The following is a 22,813-nucleotide window of genomic DNA, read 5'->3' as shown; positions in this document are numbered from 1 at the left end:
CTTAATATCTATATGCTCAAGCTTTTCAGTCCACTGTAAGTCATCCCTACAATTTCCAAGGTCCTTTTTTGTAGTGAATACTGAAGCAAAGTATTCATTAAGTACCTCTGATATCTCTTCCACTTCCATACACACCTTTCCAGTGTCACACTTGATTGGTCCTATTCTCTCATATTTTATCCTCCTGCTCTTCACATACCTGTAGAATGCCTTGGGTTTTTCCTTAATCCTGTCCACCAAGGTCTTCTCATAGCCCCTTCTGGCTCTCCTAATTTCATTCTTAAGCTCCTTCCTGCTAGCCTTATAATCTTCTAGATCTCTACTGTATCATTACCTAGTTTTTTGAACCCTTCGTAAGTTCTTCTTTTCTTCTTGACTAGATTTTCAACAGCCTTTGTACACTTTCCCTGTCTCATTGGAATGTACCTATGCAGAACTCCACACGAATATCCCCTGAACCTTTGTCACATTTCCCTGAGAACATCTGTTCTCAATTTATGCTTCCAAGTTCCTGCCTGATGGCTTCATATTTCCCCTTACTCCAATTAAATGCTTTCCTAACTTGTCTGTTCCTATCCCTCTCCAATGCTATAGTAAAGGAGATAGAATTGTGATCACTATCTCTAAAATGCTCTCCCACTGAGAGATCTGACACTGACCAGGTTCATTTCCCAATACCAAATCAAGTACAGCCTCTCCTCTTGTAGGGTTATCTACATATTGTGTCAAGAAACCTTCCGGAACACACCTAACAAACTCCAACCCATCTGAACCCCTCGCTCTAGGGAGATGCCAATCGATACTTGGGAAATTAAAATCTCCCACCACAACAACCCTGTTGTTATTACACCTTTCCAGAATCTGCCTCCCTATCTGCTCCTCAATGTCCCTGTTACTATTGGGTGATCTACAAAAAACACCCAGTAGAGTTATTGACCCCTTCCTGTTCCTGACTTCCACCCGCAGAGACTCCGTAGACAATCCCTCCATGACTTCCTCCATTTCTGCAGCTGTGACACTATCTCTGATCAACAGTGCCATGCCCCCACCTCTTTGCCTCCCTCCCTGTCCTTTCTGAAACACCTAAAGCCTGTCACTCGAAGTAACCGTTCCTGCCCCTAAGCCATCCAAGTCTCTGTAATGGCCACAACATCATAGCTCCAAGTACTGATCCTCCTTTTTCAAGAAATGTGGCTTCCTTTCTGCTGTAGTTGATTAAGAACACTCACACACCTCCTCTGTTTTTCACCTTATCTTCCTCCAGACCAAACAGTGGTAAAGGTCCCCTAGTCCTCTCCCTTTACTCCACGAGCTTCACATCCAGCACATCATTCATTATTTCCACCAGCTACAACAATATCCTGCAATGTCTTCTCCTCACTCCACTTTTCCTCCTTCCAGAGGAACCACTCTCTCTGTGACTCCCTGGTCCACACAGACCTCCCCACCCACATATCCCTGACCCCTGGGACTTTCCCCTGCAATTGCAAAAGGTGTAACACTTGTTCTTACACTCCTCCCTCACTACATCCGGATGAGGCAAAGATTCACAAACATGTCCTCCTTCACCTCATCTACTGCATTTGTTGCTCCGGATGTGGCCTCCTCTACACTGGTGAGACCAAGTGTAGGTTTTTGAGCAACCATTTTTCAGAACATTTCTTCTTTCCAAAATGGCTATCCCAAGCTCCCAGTTACATGCCATTTCAATTCTGTTTCCCATTCTTCCACAAACGTGTCCATCCTTACACTTCTCCACTACTGCAGTGAGGCCTGACATATACCAGGGGAATAACACCTCATATTCTGGCAATGGCGTGAATATTTTTCAACTTTAATGTTCAATAAGATCATCACTGACTGGAACTGAGCCTTAGCACTTTCCTGCCTGCCCTCAACTTCCCTGTAATACAAAAATAATTTGATCAAAACTCTCCACCTATTCAGTGATTCAATGCCTTCAGCTCTCTAGCATAGATTCGTGACCTCTAAGACCTTATTCTGAAATATATCCAAGGTTATTGGTCTTCTCATAAAGAAATTTGCTGACGATACAACCATTGTTGGTAGAATCTCAGGTGGTGATGAGAGGGCGTACAGGAGTGAGATATGCCAACTGGTGGAATGGTACTGCAGCAACAACCTGGCACTCAACATCAGAAACACAAAAGAGCTGATTGTGGACATCAGGAAGGGCAAGACGAAGGAACACATACCAATCCTCATAGAGAGATCAGAAGTGGAGAGAGTGAGCAGCTTCAAGTTCCTGGGTGTCAAGATCTCTGAGGATCTAACCTGGTCCCAACATATCAATGCAGTTATAAAGAAGGCAAGACAGCAGCTATTCTTTATCAAGCGTTTGAAGCGATTTGGCATGTCAACAAATACACTCAAAAACTTCTATGGTTGTACCATGGAGAGCATTCTGACAGGCTGCATCACTGTCTGGTATGGAGGGGCTACTGCACAGGACTGAAAGAACCTGCAGAAGGTTGTAAATCTAGTCATCTCCATCTTGGGTACTCGCCTACAAAGTACCCAGGACATCTTTAGGGAGCAGTGTCTCAGAAAGGCAGCGTCCATTATTAAGGACCTCCAGCACCCAGGGCATGCCCTTTTCTCACTGTTACCATCAGGTAGGAGACACAGAAGCCTGAAGGCACACGCTCAGTGATTCAGTTACAGCTTCTTCCCCTCTGCCATAGACATTGAAGCTTTGGACCCTACCTCACTTTTTTTTTAATATACAGTATTTCTGTTTTGCACATTTTAAGAAATCTATTCAATATAGTAATTGATTTACTCATTTATTTATTTAGCCTTTTAAAAAAATTTGTTTATTATTTTTTTTTCTCTGCTGGATTATGTATTGCATTGAATTGCTGCTGCTAAGTTAACAAATTTCACATCATATGCCGGTGATAATAAACCTGAATCTGGTCCTGAATAAAACACTTTCAGGATCAATTATGTCAAGTCCCCTCAGAATCTTTTGTTACTGTAAAATCACATCTCATTCTTCCAAAATCAAATGAGTATAGACCTAATCTTGCAATTGCAATTCATAAGACAACCTCTTCATCCCAGGAATCGACTTAGGGAACCCTCCTTACAAATCATACAGTCCAATTGTTTTCAGTTTTGGTAAGGAGACCAAAACTTAACGATTTATCCTGGCGCAGGCTCACAAGTGCAGTCTTGTTTCTGTATGCCACCTCACCGTGCCATGAAAACCAATGTTCAAGTTACTTTCTTCATTACTTGTATCTGCAAAATCACCTTCTGAGTTTCATATCCAGAGATACCCGAATCTCCCTGTACTGCAGCATATTCCAGCTTTTCTCCATTTAAACAATAAACTGCTTTCCTGTGCCATGCCTCAATAACATCATATCTTACAACACAACAAACAGAGTGCTAGTCCACTTGGCCAATCTAATGATATCCCATAGCAGTATCTACAGGACTGTGCAAAAGTCTTAGGCATGTATATTTAGTACTGTAGTAATTTTATGTATTGCACTGTACTGCTGCCACAAAAAAAACCGAATTTCATGACATATGTGAGTGATAATAAACCTGATTTTAATATTAGAATATTAGAAAGGTTTTGATGAGAACAGGCCATTCGGCCCAAAAAAGCTTGCCAAATTCCCATTCACATAGTGTGATAAAATAATTATTGAGTTTAGGTTTCAAAGTCTCTAGGTACTACTCTCAACTGCACAACTAAGTAGTTTATTCCATGTGTCCACAACTTGCTGTGTAAAGAAATGCTTCCTGATGTTAGTCTGAAATCTTTTAACCTATTTTGAAGTCAAAGTTGGAATTCAGCTTACTTATACCCTTAATGAATTTGACCACTTCTATCATGTCTCCTCTCATTCTACATCTGCTTAGGCTAAAAAGATTTAATTCTTTCAATCTTTCTTCATAGCTCATACCCTGCAGACCTGGAATGTGTCTCGTCGCCCTTCTCTGAATTCTCTCCAGTGTCTTTACATCTCTCACAAAATATGAAGACCAACATTGTACACAGTGCTCAAAGTGTGACCTCACACGCATTATACAGCTTAAGGAGAATGTCTCTAGACTTGAACTCCACTGAGTGCATTATGTAGCCCAACATTTATTAGCTTTCCTAATTGTGTCTACGCATTGTCTAGATGTTGATAGTGATGAGTCTCCCAGGACACCCAGATTCTTCTCATACAGTGTACTTTCTAACTCACCCATTGTATATTTATATCTCATATTTCTACTTACTATATGTAATATTTTACATTTACTTACAAAAAATTTCATCTGCCATTCATCTCCTCACATCTGGATTTTGTTTAGATCTAACAGTATTGATTCTGCTGCTTGAATGTTATCAGCCTGTCCCCCTAATTTTGTGTCAAATTTTAAATGGGTCTCTATTGTGGATTGAGAGGGGGAAGGATGGTAAGAGAGGGGAATCAAAGTTGGGAAAGGGGAAGGGAGAGGGAAGTGCCAGAGAGACATTCTGCATTGAAATCAAATTCTGTTTGGAATCAAATGACCTTGCCTGATGTCTCAGGGCTAGGTGAGTCTGCACCCACACCAGTCCCTGCCTTGGTATTCCTTCTCTGCCACCTGCCCAACACCCCTCCCACAGTGCTCCACCCTCGTCGTTCCCAGCATCCTTTGCTCCTGCCAGATTTACAAATTCACTCTCCACTGCACATTGACAAAGATAGTACTGTACAAAAGTCTTAGGCACTAGCTACATGTGTAAATATATTTGTAAGATTTTTGCACAATGCTGTATGTCTTCACAAATTACTTTCTTACCCAACTTCAAACTGTCAGCAAGCTATTTACAGTACATGGTTCCCTCAACTGCTATAAATATAGATTGAAAACAGTGCATCCCTATGATAATCCCTGTAGCAACCCAATAATTACAACCTGCAATCTGGAAATGATCTATTTATCCTGACTGTTTTCAATTAGTTAGCTAATATACTGCCAACTCTAATACATCACCCCCAATGCCTTGAGCTCTTAGCTTGTACTCTTTTATGTGGCATCTCATCGAATGCCTTTTGCAAATCTAAATTCACTATATTTCCTCCCTTATACATCAATGAGCTCCATTAAAATGGAGATAAAGTTGTCAAACACCATTTCCAAAACATGGACACTTGCTTGGGTCCAGCTATGCCATCCTTTTTGTCGGCTACATGGGAGAGTCCTTGTTCCAAGCCTACACAGGCATCACTCCCCAGTTCTTCCTACACTACATAGTTGACTGTATTGGTGCTACTTCATCCACTCAATTTCAAAACATTGCCTCCAACTTCACCCTGTCCTCAAATTTAATTCGTCCGCTTCCAACACCTCTCTCCCCTTTCTCAATCTCTCTGTCTCCAACTCTGGTGACAGTTTATCTATTGATATATTTTGCAAACCCGCTGACTCTCATAACTATCTGGACAATAACTCTTCCCATCCTGTCACTTGTAAAAATGCCATTCTCTTTTCTTAGTTCCTCCATCTCTGCCACATATGCTCTCAGGATGAGGGTCTTCATTCCAGAACAACTGAGATATTCTCCTTCTCATACAAATGGAGGGTGCAATAGTTCGATCTAAAACCAGTTTATTATGCCTAAACAAGGGGGGGCCACAATGGGATAAGGGAGAAATTCAATAGGGTAGACTGGGAACACAGGCTGTATGGTGGGACAATTGCAGAACAGTGGAAGACTTTCAAAGAGACTTTTCATGGGTCTCAACAAAAGTATATTCCAGTTAAAAGCAAGGACAGTAAGGGTGGGGAATTAAGGAAATAAAGGAAGGCATCAAACTAAAAGCTTGTGTGAACAAAGTTGCCAAGAGTAGTGGGAAACTGGAAGACTGGGAAAACTTTAAAATGCAACAAAGAACCACTAAGCGAGCAATAAAGGGAAGATAGGTTATGAAAATAAACTAGCTCAAAATATAAAAATGATAGTAAGAGTTTTTATAACTATATAAACCAGAAAAGGGTGGCCAAAGTGAACATGGGTCCCCTGGGAGACAAGCAGAGGGAATTGATATTGGGTAATGAGGAAATGGGTGAGGCTTTGAATGACTATTTTGTGTCGGTGTTCATGGTGGAGGGCATGTCTAACACGCCGAAGAGAGATGATATGGATGTGATGGGAGGTGAGGACCTCAATACCACAACTATCACTAAAGAGGTAGTGCTGTGCAAACTTGTGGGCCTAAAGACAGACAAGTCCCCTGGTCCTGATGGAATGTATCCCAGGGTACTGAAAGTAATGGCAGAGGTTATAGTTGAGGCTTTGGTGATAATTTACCAAAATTCTCTGGACTCTTCTGCAGATCCCGGCAGATTGGAAGGAGGCAAATGTCATGTCACTCTTCAAAAAAGGATGTAGGCAAAAGGCAGGTAACATTAGGCCAGTTAGTTTTACATCTGTAGTTAGGAAAATGCTTGAAGCTATCATTAAAGAAGAAATAGTGAGGCATCTGGAAAGAAATGGATCCATCAGGCAGACACAGCATGGATTCAGCAAAGGCAGGTCCTGTTTGACAAACTTACTGGTGTTTTTTGAGCACATAACAAGCGCAGTGTATAGAGGGGAACAGATGGACGTTATTTACTTGGATCTCCAGAAGGCATTTGATAAAGACATAAAAGACTTATCCATAAGAGTTGGGGATGATGTATTAGTATATTAGAGGATTGGTTAACCAATAGAAAGCAGAGATTTGGGATACTTGTGTCACATTGGCAGAGGAATTGGGAGCAACGGTGGACCCAAATGCAAGACACATCTTGTGAGGTTAACTAAATTTAGTTTATGTTCGAAACCAGGAGAGCAAGGCAGGAGTAGGAATAGCGAACTGGACAAGGACTGAGGACCACGACTAGGCTGGGACCAAGGGTCTGGGCTAGGATGCGAAATCGGCTCCCAGAACTAGAGGAGGCATGAAGAGGCTAGGGTATGGACTCTGAGCCTGAGACTGGGCAAGGACCCAGTACCTGGGTCTTGCCTCGGGCTTGGACCCCAGAACCAGGCATAGACATGACATGGGCTAGGGAGAGGAGAAACATGGAAAACAGAGCCTTGGTCTCAGGAGAGCAGGTACATGGAACCATGGACACATACACAGAACACAGAGTCGAGACCCCTCCTTGGGTACAGGACATAGGGCCGGGACTCACACACAGAACAGAGAGCCAGGACCCCTCTTTGGGTACAAGACATAGGGCCGGGACTCACACACAGAACAGAGAGCCGGGACCCCTCCTTGGATACAGGACACAGGGCCGGGACTCATGACCCTCCGCGGGGCAACGGCAAGACGGCCTGACTTACCCCACGGAGGCAAGGACAAGACAAGACCCCCCGCGGAGCAACGGCAAGACAGCCTGACTGACCCCACGGAGGCGAGGACAAGACAAGACAAACACCAAAGAACAACACAGTTCCTATCTAGTTCCAGCGATAGAACTAGACCGAAGTGCAGGCGAGGGCTACAGACGAGGGCTAGAGGCGAGAGGGGCAGAGAAGGGATTCAGACAGGGGGATAGGACAGGAATCACAGACTGCCAGGGCCAGGACTTGGACTTGGACATGGTACTTGGATGCCACCGGAGCCAGGACTTGGACTTGGACGTGGTACTTGGATGCCGCCAGAGCCAGGACTTGGACGCTGCTGGAGCCAGGACTTGGGCGTGGTACTTGGAACCTCCGGGTAGTGGCGAGCTCTAGATTCGGCCTGGGAACAGTAGACAGCAGCTCTTGATTCTCTCCGGCGGGTTAACTGACAGATACACCTTGATGCGGAAACTTTGCAGGCTTGCTTCGGCGAGGTAACTTGACAGGGTTGCTCCGGTGAGGAAGGGCGAATTACTGGCACTCGCTTCGGCAGAGACTAGGCTTGCTCCGGCCAGATGACATCGGCACACTGTACCTTTGATGACTTTGCCGACGCTCTCGCGCCGAACAACTGAAAGCTGGAGACTATAAACTACCGGTTCAGCCGAACGTTAATTGCCTCTAATCACCAAAGCCGAGGGACACGGGAAAACAGGGAATCAACGGTCCGGATCCTAACATAAACAAGGTAAATTTAAAGGAACCCCGATCCGGACCATGACAACTTGGGTGTTCCTCTGGTTGGCAGTCAGTGACGAGTGGTGTGCCACAGGGGTCAGTGCTGGGCCCACAACTGTTCACAATATACATTAACGATCTGGAAGAGGGGACCGAGTATAGTGTATCTAAATTTGCTGATGACACTAAATTGAGTGGAAAAGCAAATTGTGCAGAGAGATATAGATAGGTTAAGTGAGTGGGCAAGGGTCTGGCAGATGGAGTACAATGTTGGTAAATGCGAGGTCATCCACCTTGGAAGGAAAAATAGAAGAACAGATTATTATTTAAATGGTAAAAAAATTGCAGCATGCTGTTGAGCAGAAGTACTTAGGAGTGCTTGTGCATGAATCACAAAAGGTTGGTTTGCAGGTGCCGCAGGCTATCAAGAAGGCAAATGGAATGTTGGCCTTCATTGCTAGAGGGATTGAATTTAAGAGCAGGGAGGTTATGCTGCAATTGTATAGGGTACTGGTGAGGCCCCACCTGGAGTACAGCATGCATTTCTGGTCTTCTTACTTGAGGAAGGATATACTGGCTTTGGAGGCAGTGCAGAGGAGGTTCACCAGGTTGATTCTAGAAATGAGGGGGTTAGACTATTAGGAGAGATTGAGTTGCCTCGGACTGTAGTTGATGAATTCAGAAGGATGAAAGGAGATATTGTAGAAACATAAAATTATGAAAGGGATAGATAAGATAGAGGCAGGAAAGTTGGTTCCACTGGTAGGTGAGACTAAAACTAGAGGACATAGCTTCAAGAATCAGGGGAGTAAATTTAGGACAGAGATGAGGAAGAACTTCTTTTCCCAAAGAGTGGTGAATCTGTGGATTCTCTGCCCAATGAAGCAGTGGAGGCTACCTCAGTAAATATATTTAAGACAAAGTTGGATAGATATTTGCATAGTAGGAGAATTAAGGATTACGCGGGAAAGGCAGGTAGGTGAAGATGAGTCCATGGTCAGATCAGCCATGATCTTATTGAATGGCAGAGCAGGTTCGACGGGCCAGATGGCCTACTCCTGCTCCAATTTCTAATGTTCTTATAAAAAACATAGAATAGTACAGCACAGTAGAAGCCCTACGGCCCACATTGTTGTGTTGACCCTCAAACCCTGCCTCCCATATTACCCCCCACCTTAAATTCCTCCATATACCTGTCTAGTAGTCTCTTAAATTTCACTAGTGTATCTGCCTCCACTACTGATGTTCAAAGAAAGGGCCTTCCCTTCCTCCACGGTCAACGCTGTCCTCACCCCATTCTCCTGCCGCCACACCGGAGATACGGGTTCTCTTGTCTTCACCTACCACCCCATTAGCCTCCACGTCCAGCACGTAGTTCTCCATAACTTCCACCATCTCCAATCGGATCTCACCACCAACCACATCCCCCCCCCCGCCATTTTCCACAGGGATCCCTCCCTACGTGACTCCCTTGTCCACTTCTTCCTCCTCACTGATCTCTCTCCTACACCTACACTTTCTCCCTCACTACCATTCAGGGCACCAAGCAGTTCTTCAGGGTGAGGCAACACTTCACCACTGAGTCTGTTGTGGTCATCATTGAATGTGGTGCTCCTGGTGTGGCCTCCTGTATATTGGTGACTCCCGATGTAAATTAGGAGACCGCTTTGTCGAGCACCTTTCCTGCACCTGCCACAAAAGGTAGAATTTCCTGGTGGCCACCTATTTCAATTCTACTTCCTGCTCCCATTCCAACATGTCAGTATGTCAGTCCATGGCCCCCTCTACTGCCAGGATAAGGCCACACTGTTGAAGGAGCAACACCTTATACTCCATTTGGCTAGCCTCCAACCTGATGGCATGAACATCGATTTCTTGAGCTTCTGGTAATACCCCCTCCCCCAACATTCCCCATTCCTGTTTCTCTCTCACACCTTCTCTCCTTACATAGCTGTCACTTTCCCCTAGTGCTCCTCCCCTTCCCTTTATTTTGTAGCATTCTGTCCTCTCCTGTCCGTCTCCAGCCCTTTATCTCTTTCACCAATCAACTTCCCAGCTCTTTACTTCACCCCTCCCCCTCTCCTGGTTTCACCTATCACCTGCCTCCTTGTACTACGTCCCCCACTGCCCCCCCTTTCTTACTCTGACTTCTCCCCTTCCTTTCCTGTCCTGTCGAAGGTTCTCAGTCCAAAACATTGACTGCTCACTCTTTCCCATACATGCTGCCTGACCTGTTGACTTCCTCCAGCGTTTTGTGTGTGTTACTTCCCAAACCTAAACTCTGTTGATTTGAATCTTAACATTTTATTACTGCTTCTGTAAAAGGATGCCAGCATTTTCCCCAATGATATGCAAGGCTGCCTGACTAATCCTTCTTGCTGGTCTTCCTACTTATTAAACGTAACAGTTGTGGCTATCTTTATCCATTCTGGAGTCAAGAGTGCTTTGGAAAGTCACAGTGCATTCACCATCTCTGCAGCCTTTTCTTTTAACTATGAGGACCATCAGTTCCAGGATTTTGGTGGGGGGGGGCGTGGTGGGTGGAGGGGAGCCTTTAGTCTGCCTCATATTTTACCTCTGATGAAAGTTGCTCATATTTTCTCATCACATCAAAGTTATGAGCAGTCCTTTAAACTTCACAGGTGCAAATGAAACTGTACAATGCAAACCTTTTTGTGGTGACTAATAAGAAAGGAGCTTTTGGAAAAATGTAAATAAAATTAATTTAAAATGAAAATTGATGTCACAGAGATGGGGCCAGTATGACTAAGAAAGGTACTTCTGAGACAGTACAAAGAGCTAGGATTGGAATTACAAAACAGAACCACAAAGGTTATATTTTTAGATTAATATCTGAGGCACATATGCAAATTAGTTTAGGTTCGACATCATCAAAGAGTTGAATGTATGGCACAAAGGTTGGTGGAGAATTTATTTTTCCAATGCACAGGGCACTAGAAAAAGTAGTGGGAAGGAAGGAATTATTCTTTTGGGACAGGCTCCACTTGAACTGAAATGGATCTTATATTGCTTAAAGAACTTCCAGCAATATATCATAGGGCTGGGAGAGGATTCAGGTGTTTCTTCTCCTTTCACTATCCCTCTCCAGCCCTATGAAAATATGCTTAAACTGGTACTGAACCAGCAGTGTGGTTTCCTGGATTCACACTTCCAGTTGTAAAATGATTACCTTGATTATAATTTGCTCTGTCACTGCTGCACTCCTCTTCCCTCAACTACCAATTTGAATGACCTCATCTCCATCCCTCACATGTTGTTGCACCCTCCTGTATCTAATCACTACTAAATCCACAGTACATAACCTAAGAGGGTACGACTGACTTCTGAAGTGTTCAGGTAACTTTCTCCCTCCCTGATACAGCGTGTCCAAAGCTCAGCCTCAAGATCGAAGCCAGTATATCACAGTGATGTGGTCAGCCAGCCCCAAGTACTACACCTTCAACGTATCATCATCATCATGTGCCGTGTCGTAAGACCTGGGCGATCATGGTCTTCGAACGTGATTGTTCTTGGTACTTCAACATATGGTCTCTAAATTATTAAGTGAATAAATTATGTTCCGCAATTTATAAACTAGCTTAATTAAAGTATGCTTCTGGAGGGCTATCATTATTATTGTGACCTTTTTCCAGATGTGTGGGAGGAGGGGCAGGGGAGGAACAATCCATAATCAGCAGCTAATTCTTTCGCTCTCCTACATCACACCTTTCCAATCTTTTGATTTGGATTTTTCCTTTCTCTTTCTTTTCAAATCTTTTTATTATTATTATTATCCAAAATTAACAAGAGTACATCGAAGTAAGCAACATTTACAACGTCTCAAGAAAAAAAAACATTATTTTAAAGATTGAAATATTTTTGGTGATATTAAATAAAACCCTACGAAGCAAGAAAAAGTGGGGGAAAAACCCCCATTAGGTGTTCAACCCTGGAGCCATGCGTCATACATAAAGCTTCTGAAGATAAACATCAAACCGCCAGGATTTTTCCTTTCTTTTGTGTCTGTTCTCCTGATCAGCCACCAGCGTGGACTGCAGTCTGCGAAAGAAATTTCAGTACCATTTCAACCACCAAGCATCACCCCTTTAAAAGGGCACAAACCTCAGATTGATTCTTTTGGTGCTATCCACTCCAGGCCAGGTCTCAGTGCTAAGACCAGTAATTGCCCAGGCAGTGATGCATAGCTGCTGCATCATGGTAAACTGCACAAGGTTTTCCTGTGATCTCTAATGTTTTCAAATGCATGGGGACAACCAATTGCACAACGTCCATCCACGTCCCCCCAGGTCTTAAACTCAGAATATATTTTAATGTAAGCATCTGTCAAAAGAATAATAGTGCATTTATACAGATAATTCTAGAGGAAAGAAAATAACTAAAAGCTATCCAAAATTGGGTATAAACAAATGCAAAGATAATGCAATGTGCCTGTACACTGAAATCTTTACACAATGTGGTGTTATACTTACATCTGAAAGCGGGAACTGAAGGAGAGTTCCGAGAAGAGAAAAATCTTGCCCTGCTCGAGGGGTAAGTCATACTCTTGCCTCCAAAAATTACGATTCCAAATCTGAGCAATGATGTTAACTTAATGCACAATTTACACTCAAATTATGCAGCTCAGTATGTACAATAATACAGTTTCTTAGCTGATCACTGTTGGGAGTTGAAAACTGATCAGCCATTTGAATTCACTTTTTGAACAGAACATATTTGAGTAAAAGCTTTTCAGAAAAACAATTTGATCTTATTTTGTCATTTCAAATATTTAAATTAAAATATGCTACAATATAATCACAGTTTAAAAATATAAAAAATTTTGCTTTGAACAGAAAGGGCAGTTCTTTATCTTCTGTGAAGAACTACATTAAGAACACATAGACACTCTAAGATTCAAATACCAAATGAACATGAGAAAAAATGTTGATAATATTTATAGACATAATAGGAAATAAATAGATTCTGCAATAGAGCTTTAGGCAGCTGCTGTCAATTTTTTACTTCAGCTTAGGAATCAATTTCTGATCTAAATTTACACAGTGCCAGGCAAAATTTTATTAGCTGATAGTTTTAACTTTACCAAAAGCATTTTCCCCTTCCCCCCCAAATGAGCTGTCCAGCAATATGAAGCTTCTAAAACCAGCATGATGGCCTGATTAGGGGGCAGCAGAGACATATCGATCTACCTAAACGAGGCAAAACGAGATCAACATAAGTCGCCCTGTTGCCTGCTGTCCAGGAACATCTGCTGAAGACAGGAGGAGCCTTGGCTGTGGTGGCCCTATTCACAGATGAAGATCACTCAATGCCTTCCAAAAGTCTGTCTTCAAATACTTGGGGGGGTGGGGGGGGGAGCAGAATACAAAAACTATTCTAATATTTAAATATGCAAATAACTCAATGATCAGAGAAACTAGGATGTTATCATGTAGTTCAAAACTGATCAAGTCCAATGAAAAATTCATATCTGGAATTTCTAACAGAAACTAAATGCATTATGCGGCAGACCTTCAGGCATCTCAAGGCAGAGTATTAATGAGTAGTGCAGCTCTGCACATTTTATTATTTTTCTAGTTCTCTGCATACCATTACGTGGAAACCAACAGATATTATAACTTTTTTTTTGAAGTTCAGTGCCATATTTGTTTTCATACCACATTAGATAAGGACAACTAAAGAAATTCTAAAAATTGTTGGATCAGCATCTACATTGCTATTTTAAATTCTGCTTTATTACTTTATCACCTATTAAACAGCATTTATTTGTGCTGCAGTAGCATTCTTAGTCTTCATTATCCAAGCTAAGACACATCAAAATGTCTCTCCTGAGGTAGGTGCTTGGAATTACCAGAGCATCTGGTTATGAGCAACTTGGAATTACTTGAGTATGACAGCAGGAACTAATTTTTTTTACATAATTAGTACCCCAATTTGCTTCAATGGGATATATAGTAGATACCTTCATAGTTTGTAAAAGAGATGATGTTTCCTTAAGCTAAGTATTCTGGAATCAAGTATTACAAGTCTCAAGTCTGGATACAGAAAACAATTTCAAAAGCAGTGTCTTTTTGGAATTCTCTACCAAGAGAGCTGAAGAGGCAGAGAACAATAAATTGTTAGGTAAAAGGGAACAAGAGATGTGAGGTTAGTGTAGGAAAGTGGCACTGAGATAAAAGATGTCATGGTCCTGTTAACTGGCACAAGAGACTCAAAGTGCTACATGAACAACCCTGCTTTCGTGCCCTATGTCCTTGTGAAGGACTTCAATTTTGTGGATAGAGTGGAGCAGTTGGGGCTGTTCTCCTTGCAAATGAGGTCATCCATAAAAGACCTAGTAGAGGTATTTAAAATCATGAAAGGTTTGGACAGAATATGTAGAGAGGAACTGTTCCCATTTCTTTAAGAACCAGAAAGTAGGGAATGGAGGTGACTGGAGAAAATAATCAAGTGACGCAAAGACCTAAACAGCACATACGGGAGGGGTGAGGGGAGGGGAGGGCTGGGAAGGGGAAAGGAGACGGGGTGGTAGGGTTTCCTTTGCTTTTACTTTGTTTACTATACATACATTCATTTGATTTTCATTATGTTGTTATAAGAAAGAAAAAAAAAAGAAGCATTGTACTTCAGGACATTGTCGGGTGTGGTTAAGCTGATGTTGCTTTACAATAAAAACATTTGAAACAAGAATGATGCAAAGAAAAAGAAGTTGAGTGACAAATAATAGGAACCAGAATTAGTGGCAGAGGGGCCTTAATAAGGAAATTATTTTTAAGTTTATGTGGAAAGGTCAGGGGAGCAGAACTAACTCGATTGCTGTAATATAGAGACAATACATACATACTGTAGAGACTGAAGGGCATCCACCAATGCCCTGATGATTCCAATGGCAACTGAAGACTTGACTTATAAATGGGATCTGAAAAAACAGTGATTCTTTACATACTAAGTGGCAAGGTAGGCTCATAATAAACAGGCAGGGTTGTGCCAGAGGAAGGCAGAGAATCACAGGTTAGTTCCCTGTACATGATTTCAGCTGGATGAATTTTAGTAGATTCAGCCATGTGTTTTACAGGTATTGTTTCATTCTGAATTAATGATGATTGCTGAATTCCAATATCTCCTTTTGTGGTTCTGTTCCATTTCTTTTGATGATATCTGTGCAAAACAACTTTAGATTTTTGCCATTTTCAAAGCCTTTCCTATATGAAACATAATATTATTTTTGAATGGGGCTCAATGACATTTTTGTGTCAAAGACAGTACTTTAGATATCTCTGGCAACTGGACACTGCTTACATAGTTTGCTCAGCAGCTTGCAGAATATTAAACAATGCAACTTTCCCAAAGGTCAGTAATCCAATTATTTGAGAAAAGAGCTGAGCAGGATTCACCATACATATCTACACTTTGGAACACTTTGGTTTGATCACACAATTCTATTTCTTTTCATACATGCTAAAATTGGGCAACAAAGTTAAACCATCACTAAGTTTATTTTCTACTCATACACCAGGTAGGAGCAGTAGTATGCAATTTGACCCTTTGTGCCTGCTCCACCATTCAGTGCAATAGTACTATCTATCACTATTACCCAATCATGCCTTTTGTATCAAGAAATCTTTGTCTTCTTCTCAAATATGTTCAGCAACTTGGCCATTCTAGCCTTTTTGTGGTTGAAAATTCAAAAGGTTCACCAGACTCTTGGTGAACAGGTTCCTCCCTACCTCAGTTACAAACGATTTTTTGCATTTCCTGAAACTGTGACTCCTTATTCTGGTTTTCCTCAAGGGAAGTACCCTTTCTACATCTAGCATGCGTGTTTCAATGAAATCCCTAATTCTAAATTCTAGTGAATATAGGCATAGTCAATCCACTCCCTTCTCATATGACTTCATGAGTTAAAGTAAGATATCCTTGCTCTTTAACTCCAAACTTCTTGTAATGAGAGTCATCATAACATCTATCTTCATCACTTTGGCACCTGTCTTCAGTGAATGGGGTACAAGGACCACATTGTCGGTATATCAAGTTGCCCAATTTATCACAATTTAAATAATATTCCATTTTCTGTTTTTACTTTGTATTTGGTCATTCACTCAACTTGACAAAATCACCTTAAAGCCTTTTTACATCCACCATACAAATCACAATCCACACAAGTGTTGTCATAGAACTTTGAATTTATTACCTTGGGTTTCACATTCAAATCATTCATTGATACTTTGAATAGATGGGACTCGAAGATTGATCCCTATCCTCCATGTCAATTCCTACTTATCTTCAAAAGATGGTGATGAGCTATCTTCTTGAATCAATGCTGCCTTTGTGGTCATAGTGCTCCCACTATGGTCAAAAATTTGACCTAGCAATAGTAAAGTCTGGTGATACATCTTTAATTCCAGAAAGAGGGGTGACAGGTGAAGCCAGGTGGGTAGAAAAGGTAAAGGGCTGGAGATGAAAGAATCTGATAGGTGAGGGGAGTGGACCATAGGAGAAAGGGAAGGATGAGAGGTACCAGGGGGAGGTGATAGACAGGTGAGAAGAGGCAAATTTTATTTTACTGGAAGGAGACATTGATGTTCATGCCATCTAGTTGGAGGCTACCCAGAGGAAATACGAAGTGTTGCTCCTTCACACATCGTGGTACAAGAGGAGGCCATGGACCAACATGTCAGAATGGGAATAGGAGTTGGAATTAAAATGTTGGGCCACTGGGACATTCCGCTTTTGGTGGAGGGAGCGGAGGTGCTCGATGAATCGATTCCCTAATTTACTACAGGTCTCACCAGTGTAGGCAAGACCACATTGGGAGCACTGGATACAGTAGACAGCCCCAGCAGATTTGCAGGTGAAGTGCTGCCTCAACTAGAGGGACTTGTTCGGGGCCCTGAGTAGAAGTGAGGCAGGAGGTGAATGGGCAGGTGTAGCACTTTCGTTGCTACAGGGGTAAGTGCCGGGAGAGACATTAACAGGGAGGGACAAATGGATAAGGGAATCATGGAGAGATCAATCCCTGCAAAAAGCAGAGAGTAAGGGGGAGGGGGAGGAGATGTGTTTGTAAAGATGTGTGTAACACCCTGGGAAAGGTTTCACTGTGAAAGGAATGGTCTTTCTGTAGAAGCAGTGTTTGGGTTATGGTTAGAGATGATGGGTGCTTTGGAATGTGAGTTGGGTCTTTTGCTCGGCATGAGATGGAGAGAGAAGACGCTGGAGAGAACCGGTCACAGGATACGACCTGGTGGGGAGATTGTGATTTGATGGAGCCAAACGGCGAGATCGACTGAGGATCGGTGAATTGAGCTCCAGCTGGTGCACATTTGACTGATAAACTATAATGGGCCCTTTTTGTTTTTTCTTTCCTTTCTTTACTAACCCTTTTGTTAAGATTCATAAATATAATTCCCTTAATCATATGCAGTGTGCTGTCTGTTGTTTCTTGGCACTGAGTTGTAACAGGGTACCAAACTACACAGCATCCACACAAACCAGGGTTTGGGGTAAGACACATCTCAATCTCACTGGTTTGGCAGGACCGGAGTGTGTCTTCCCTAGACTTACAAAGCCAAAGAAACCAGCGGGGTCTCACGTGTTTGGTGGTAGCATCCCTTTGGACATGGTGGAAGTTGTGGAGAACAACGGGTGGAAGTGGAGACTCATGGGGAGGTAGGTGTATCACTATTAAGGCAGTGGGAAGATGGGGTACGTGTGGATGTCTGGGAAATGGAAGAGATGCGAGTGAGGGCAGCATCAACGGTGGAGGAAGAGAAACCTCATTCTTTGAAGGAGGAGGACATCTCTGATATCCTGGAAAGGAAAACCACATCCTGGAAACCGATGCGGTGGAGATGAAAAGGGAATGAGATGGGGTACGAAAAGGTATAATCAAGATAGTCATAGGAATCATTAGGTTTATAAAAGATGTTGCTCAACAGATTGTCTCCAGAGGTGGAGAAAGAGAGACCCAGAAGTGGAAGGAGATGTCAGAAATGGACAACGTGAATTTAAGGGCAGAGTGGAAGTTAGAGGCAAAATTGATGAAATTGACCAGCTCAGCATGCATACATGAAGAAGCACCAATGCAGTCATCAATGTAGCAGAGGAAGAGTTGGGGAGCATTACAGGGAATGATGTCCTCCTCTCCTTGCCTAACACCCCATGAATATTCGCATCCAACACATCATTCTCCACAACTTCTGAAGAGATCCTACCACCAAACACATACTTACCCCCTCCCCCTTTACTCTCCGTTTTCCCCAGGTTCTGATCCCTCCGTGATTCCCTCGTCCATTCATTCCTCCAGGTACTTGCTCCTGCAAACAGCCAAAGTGCTACACCTGCCCCATTCACCTCCTCCCTCACTTCCATTCAGGGCCCAAACAGTCCTTCCAGGTGTGGCAACACTTCACCTGCAAACCTGCTGGGATCATGTATTGCATCCAGTGCTCCCGATGCAGCCTCCTCTATATTACGAGACCCGTCATAAATTGGGGGACCACTTCATCGAGCATCTCCACTCCATCTGCCAAAACCAGAGCTTCCCGATGGCCCAGCATTTCAATTATGATTCCCATTCCGTCATGCCAGTCCATGGCACCCTCAGGATGGAGGAGAAACACCTCATACTCCATCTGTGTAGCCTTCAACCCAATAGCATGAATATTGATTCCTCATTCCGTTAAAAACATTCCCTCCCCCCCGGCTCTTCTTCTATTTCCAACTCTGGCCTCTAACCCTTTCTTGTCTGCCTATTACCTCCCTCTGGGTCCCCTCCTTTTCCCCTTTCTGCTGTGGTTCACTCTCCTCTCCTATCAGATCCATTCATCTCCAGCCCTTTACCTTTTCCACCGAACTGGTTTCACCTACCACCTTCTCGCTATCCTTCTTCCCCTCCTCCCTCCCCATCTTTTCACTCTGGCGTTCTCTCCCTTCCTTTCCTGTCCTGATGAAGGGTCTCAGCACGAAATGTCGACCGTTTGTTCATTTCATGGATGCTGCCTGATCTGCTGAGTCCTTCCAGCATTTTGTGAATGTAAATTTGCTAGGTGCTGTTAAAGGAGCTGTGACAAGTTACTCCAGTGCTTTTTGAAGATACTGTAATAAAAGCTGAGGGCATGGTGTGGCAGAAGGGCAGTGAGTGAATATTTAGAACAACATTTGGGTAACAGGTAAATAAGCTATTTTATCCTGGATTCACTTCTGAAGTGCTGCTGAAGTTACACTCAATTAGCAACTAGGAAATCTTTGAAAAGTCAAGAAATGAATCACTTGCACTGTGCAAACGTACTTAAGCCACATCTGAGTGTTGTCTAGGTCATGCCCACAAAATTATGGTCTATTTCATTATTTGTGGAGTTGCAAATGGAATTGATTATCATACAAACACAAATGTAGGTCAGTTTTGAGGGCAGGCAATATATCACTTGCAGTCAATTGTAAACTATTCCTCTACATTTAAAGGTTACTGTCGGGTCAATGACCCAATACATGGATTTTTAATCAGTTTCATTTCAACAAAAGTCGAGAGCTCTCCTGTGGATTCAAACTAAGGAATAAATGTTCGGAGAAAGTGAGATTGACAGGAAAATACTGAAAAGGTTTCTAAAATTAGCTCTGAAACTATTATTGTGCCCCCGTAAAAAGATAACTTACCGACGTCAATTCCGACGGTAAACAAAATCAACAAAGCCACCTTACTTTTTCTTTTCATACAACGATATTCTAATATTATTGCAATTACATTAATTTATACCAGTCTTCAGACAAGCAATCGTATTTAGTGCTTAAACAAGCAGCGGATACAAAGACTGTATTTGTCGAGCTGGAACAAATAAAACGTGTGTCAATTAATTCCTACCTTTCCTGGCAAGTGAAGTCAGGTTTCTACTCAAAATGAAAAACGTGGGGAAGGTAGGGAAGGAGTTTCTCTTTTCTCTGTCCTTCAAACAGCTTGGTAGCGCGGAGAGTGTTTGACAGGGATTGAGAAGGTGCTGCTGCCTCCCAACCCAGAGCGAGTCTGTTCAAGCAATGAAGCAAAACTGAGCATCAGTCTCGTCCCAATGTCACCCACCGATCGGACGCGGCACTCAGTGCGCGCCCCCGGCAGGAATGCCGCCAGTCTCCTCTGAAGGCAGCGGGCACTCAAACCCGACCGGATGTAGACCGGGAGCGCGTATGCCCGTTAACTAAAGTTTTCCAAAAACTCTTAATTACTCAGGTATTAATTATTGCCAACATGTGTTTTTGGCTCCCTGATGCCGAGACCTCCCTTCACTTCCAAAAGGCACCCAATAGTATTCCTGACAGCCCATATAATACCTATAATACCTGATCTAAGTGGTTTGGCGATTGAGTTATAAAGGTCTCACAGAAAAGACGAAGCTACTGCTTGCTGGAATACCGATGTTCTCTCACGCTAAGCTTCCAGTACCCGTTTCTTAGCTTCTCTCCATCTCCGAGCTCAGCTTTGTGCACTGTTCAAAGGTACAATTTAATGTCAGAGAAATGTATACAATACACATCCTGAAATGTTACAAAGAAGCTGAGCGTGCTTTCCCAAAACAATGCTTTGCAAGTAAGCAACTGTAACCTTCCAGATCTAACACTGGATGAAACAACGTGAGAAATTAGACCAAGCAGTAATTCTTGAATTAGCTGCGCTAATAAATGGCTGATAATGATAATGATCATGGCTGATAATGATATTGGCCTCAGTTCTACGTTCCTGTCTCCACTCTGCAGCGGAGCAGAACGTCCATCTGACTCTACCCTGAAAATGTTCAATGCTTCAGGCTACGCAGCTCCCAATGGTAGAGAATAACGAAGATTTGTGAAACTCTGAGAGGAATGATCCTCCTCAAATCTATCCTAAAATGATGACATCGTGTTCTGAATATATATTGCCAAGTTCTAGATTTCCGCAGAAGAAAACGTTTTCTCAACATCTACCCAGTCTAGCCCTTCAGAATCACGTAACATTCCAGAAGATCAGCTCTGGTTCTAAACTCCAGTGTGTGGACCCAATTTCGTCTCCAGTCAATCACTTCATTATATAATGATGCCTTTTGAGAACTTGCAATGTAGGTACATCCCTACTTAAGGGAGGAAATAAATACAGCTTATGAGAGGAAAAAGACCAAGTACTCTGAACTGGCAAATGAAGCTGCCCAGAATGGCTGGAAGACCAAGATTTTCCCTGTAGAAGTGGGATGCAGGAGATCTGTTGCTGCATCTATGACCAGTCTATTGAAGAAGATGGGGGTGGTGGGGCGGGGGGGGGGTCACTCCCTCCAACAAGAAATCAAGTCCTTGTCAAATGCAGCAGAAGAAAGCAGCAATTGGATTTGGATTAAAAGGAAAGACAACAACTGATCTAAAAGACAAGATGAAGACAGGAGGGTATGGAACAGAGGGGGATGTATCTGGGATGCCAGGTAGCACCGTTGAGCCCCCTGGAGATGTCGTGGGCTTATCAACAAAACATCAAAGAAGGAGGGTGCCCACCTGATGACCCCAATGACGTACCTACCCTCCCTCCTTGTCACCACTCCAAGCCCACTGCCAACATCGGGAGTGCCGACTTACCATAGGGATTGAAACATCAAGCCCTAGTAGCTCTACTGCATGTTACATTACAGGTATGGTTCCTGTATTTTTACGTTCCAACCACTTTGTAATAAAGGCTAACAAATTCAATCATTTTAAATTGCAAACCTACCGTTCCTATTTCCACTTTTACTAGATCTGTCTTTTGCTTCTTTATATTTCCCACCATAATCTGCTTTTGATTTACACCACTGTAACTTCCAATTTCTTACTCTCTCCTGGTTTCTGCCCTAAGGTAGCACTTGGGTTTGTTCTTCCTCCCACCATCTTCATGACCCCCTCCTCAAACTTTCATTTCACAACTTAATATTTGTCAGTGATGTTTTCCTGTACAAATGGAAGATAATCAACCAGAATAGTTTTAACTGGATTTCTCCCTCCACACATGCTGGTTTGACTGCTGAATATTACCATTTTTGTATTCACAGTTTTAACTTGGATATAAAAGTTTAATAGATTACTTTTTACATACACTTGCAGTAGAAGTCAATAAATTTAAATACAGTTTGTGCAGCAGTTACATTACAATGTGTTCGGACCCTGCTGTGGTAAAGTCTGGGTATCTAACAATTTTTCACTTTGCTTCCCTTGGTAATAATGAGAACAGAAACTAACTAATGTTTTCCATTGCAAAAATCTTAAGCACCCACCATTTACATGGTAAAAATTACAAACGTTATTAAGAGTCCATGCTAAATTTTGCACACACCAAAGGACAGTAGCTAATAAATGTGTGCAGCCTCCCATAGTTTATAAAATGTGAGGGAAACTCAATCATCTATTTTCCAAACAGAAAGGAAATATGAATAAGGTGGAGAGACTCAAAGAATCTACTTCCAGTTCTTTACACTGAACTTGAGGAAAGAATATTACTCATTGCGTTTAAGAGTGTTACAATCACCAACAAATTAATAGCACTATTTAATTAGTCAAAACAGAATCAGATTGAGATTCAGCAAGGAAGATATGGTTCAAAATTAGAAACAGGGCCAGAAATATTCCTGAAGCAGGACTCCTGACAGATGAGTATTTATGTTCCAAATGGAGGTAACTTCTCAGAAAGAGCCAGGGTGCTCGGTGTGAAAAGTCAGCTGC

General features: G+C 42.6%; 1 protein-coding gene across 1 annotated transcript in view; it reads right to left on the bottom strand.

Annotated features, from left to right (window-relative positions):
- LOC134348431 (spectrin beta chain, non-erythrocytic 1-like) overlaps window positions 1-20,111 on the bottom strand; it is a 334,104-nt gene extending 313,993 nt beyond the window's left edge. The window contains exon 1 of the mRNA XM_063051822.1: window positions 19,971-20,111. The gene's annotated coding sequence lies outside the window, so the exon portion shown is untranslated. The remainder of the gene's footprint in view (window positions 1-19,970) is intronic.
- Window positions 20,112-22,813: the final 2,702 nt, after the last annotated feature.

The sequence above is a fragment of the Mobula hypostoma genome, chromosome 1, assembly GCF_963921235.1.
Source record: "Mobula hypostoma chromosome 1, sMobHyp1.1, whole genome shotgun sequence".
In the NCBI taxonomy this organism is placed as follows: Eukaryota; Metazoa; Chordata; class Chondrichthyes; order Myliobatiformes; family Myliobatidae; genus Mobula; species Mobula hypostoma.
This window is presented reverse-complemented; position numbering and strand designations above follow the sequence as displayed.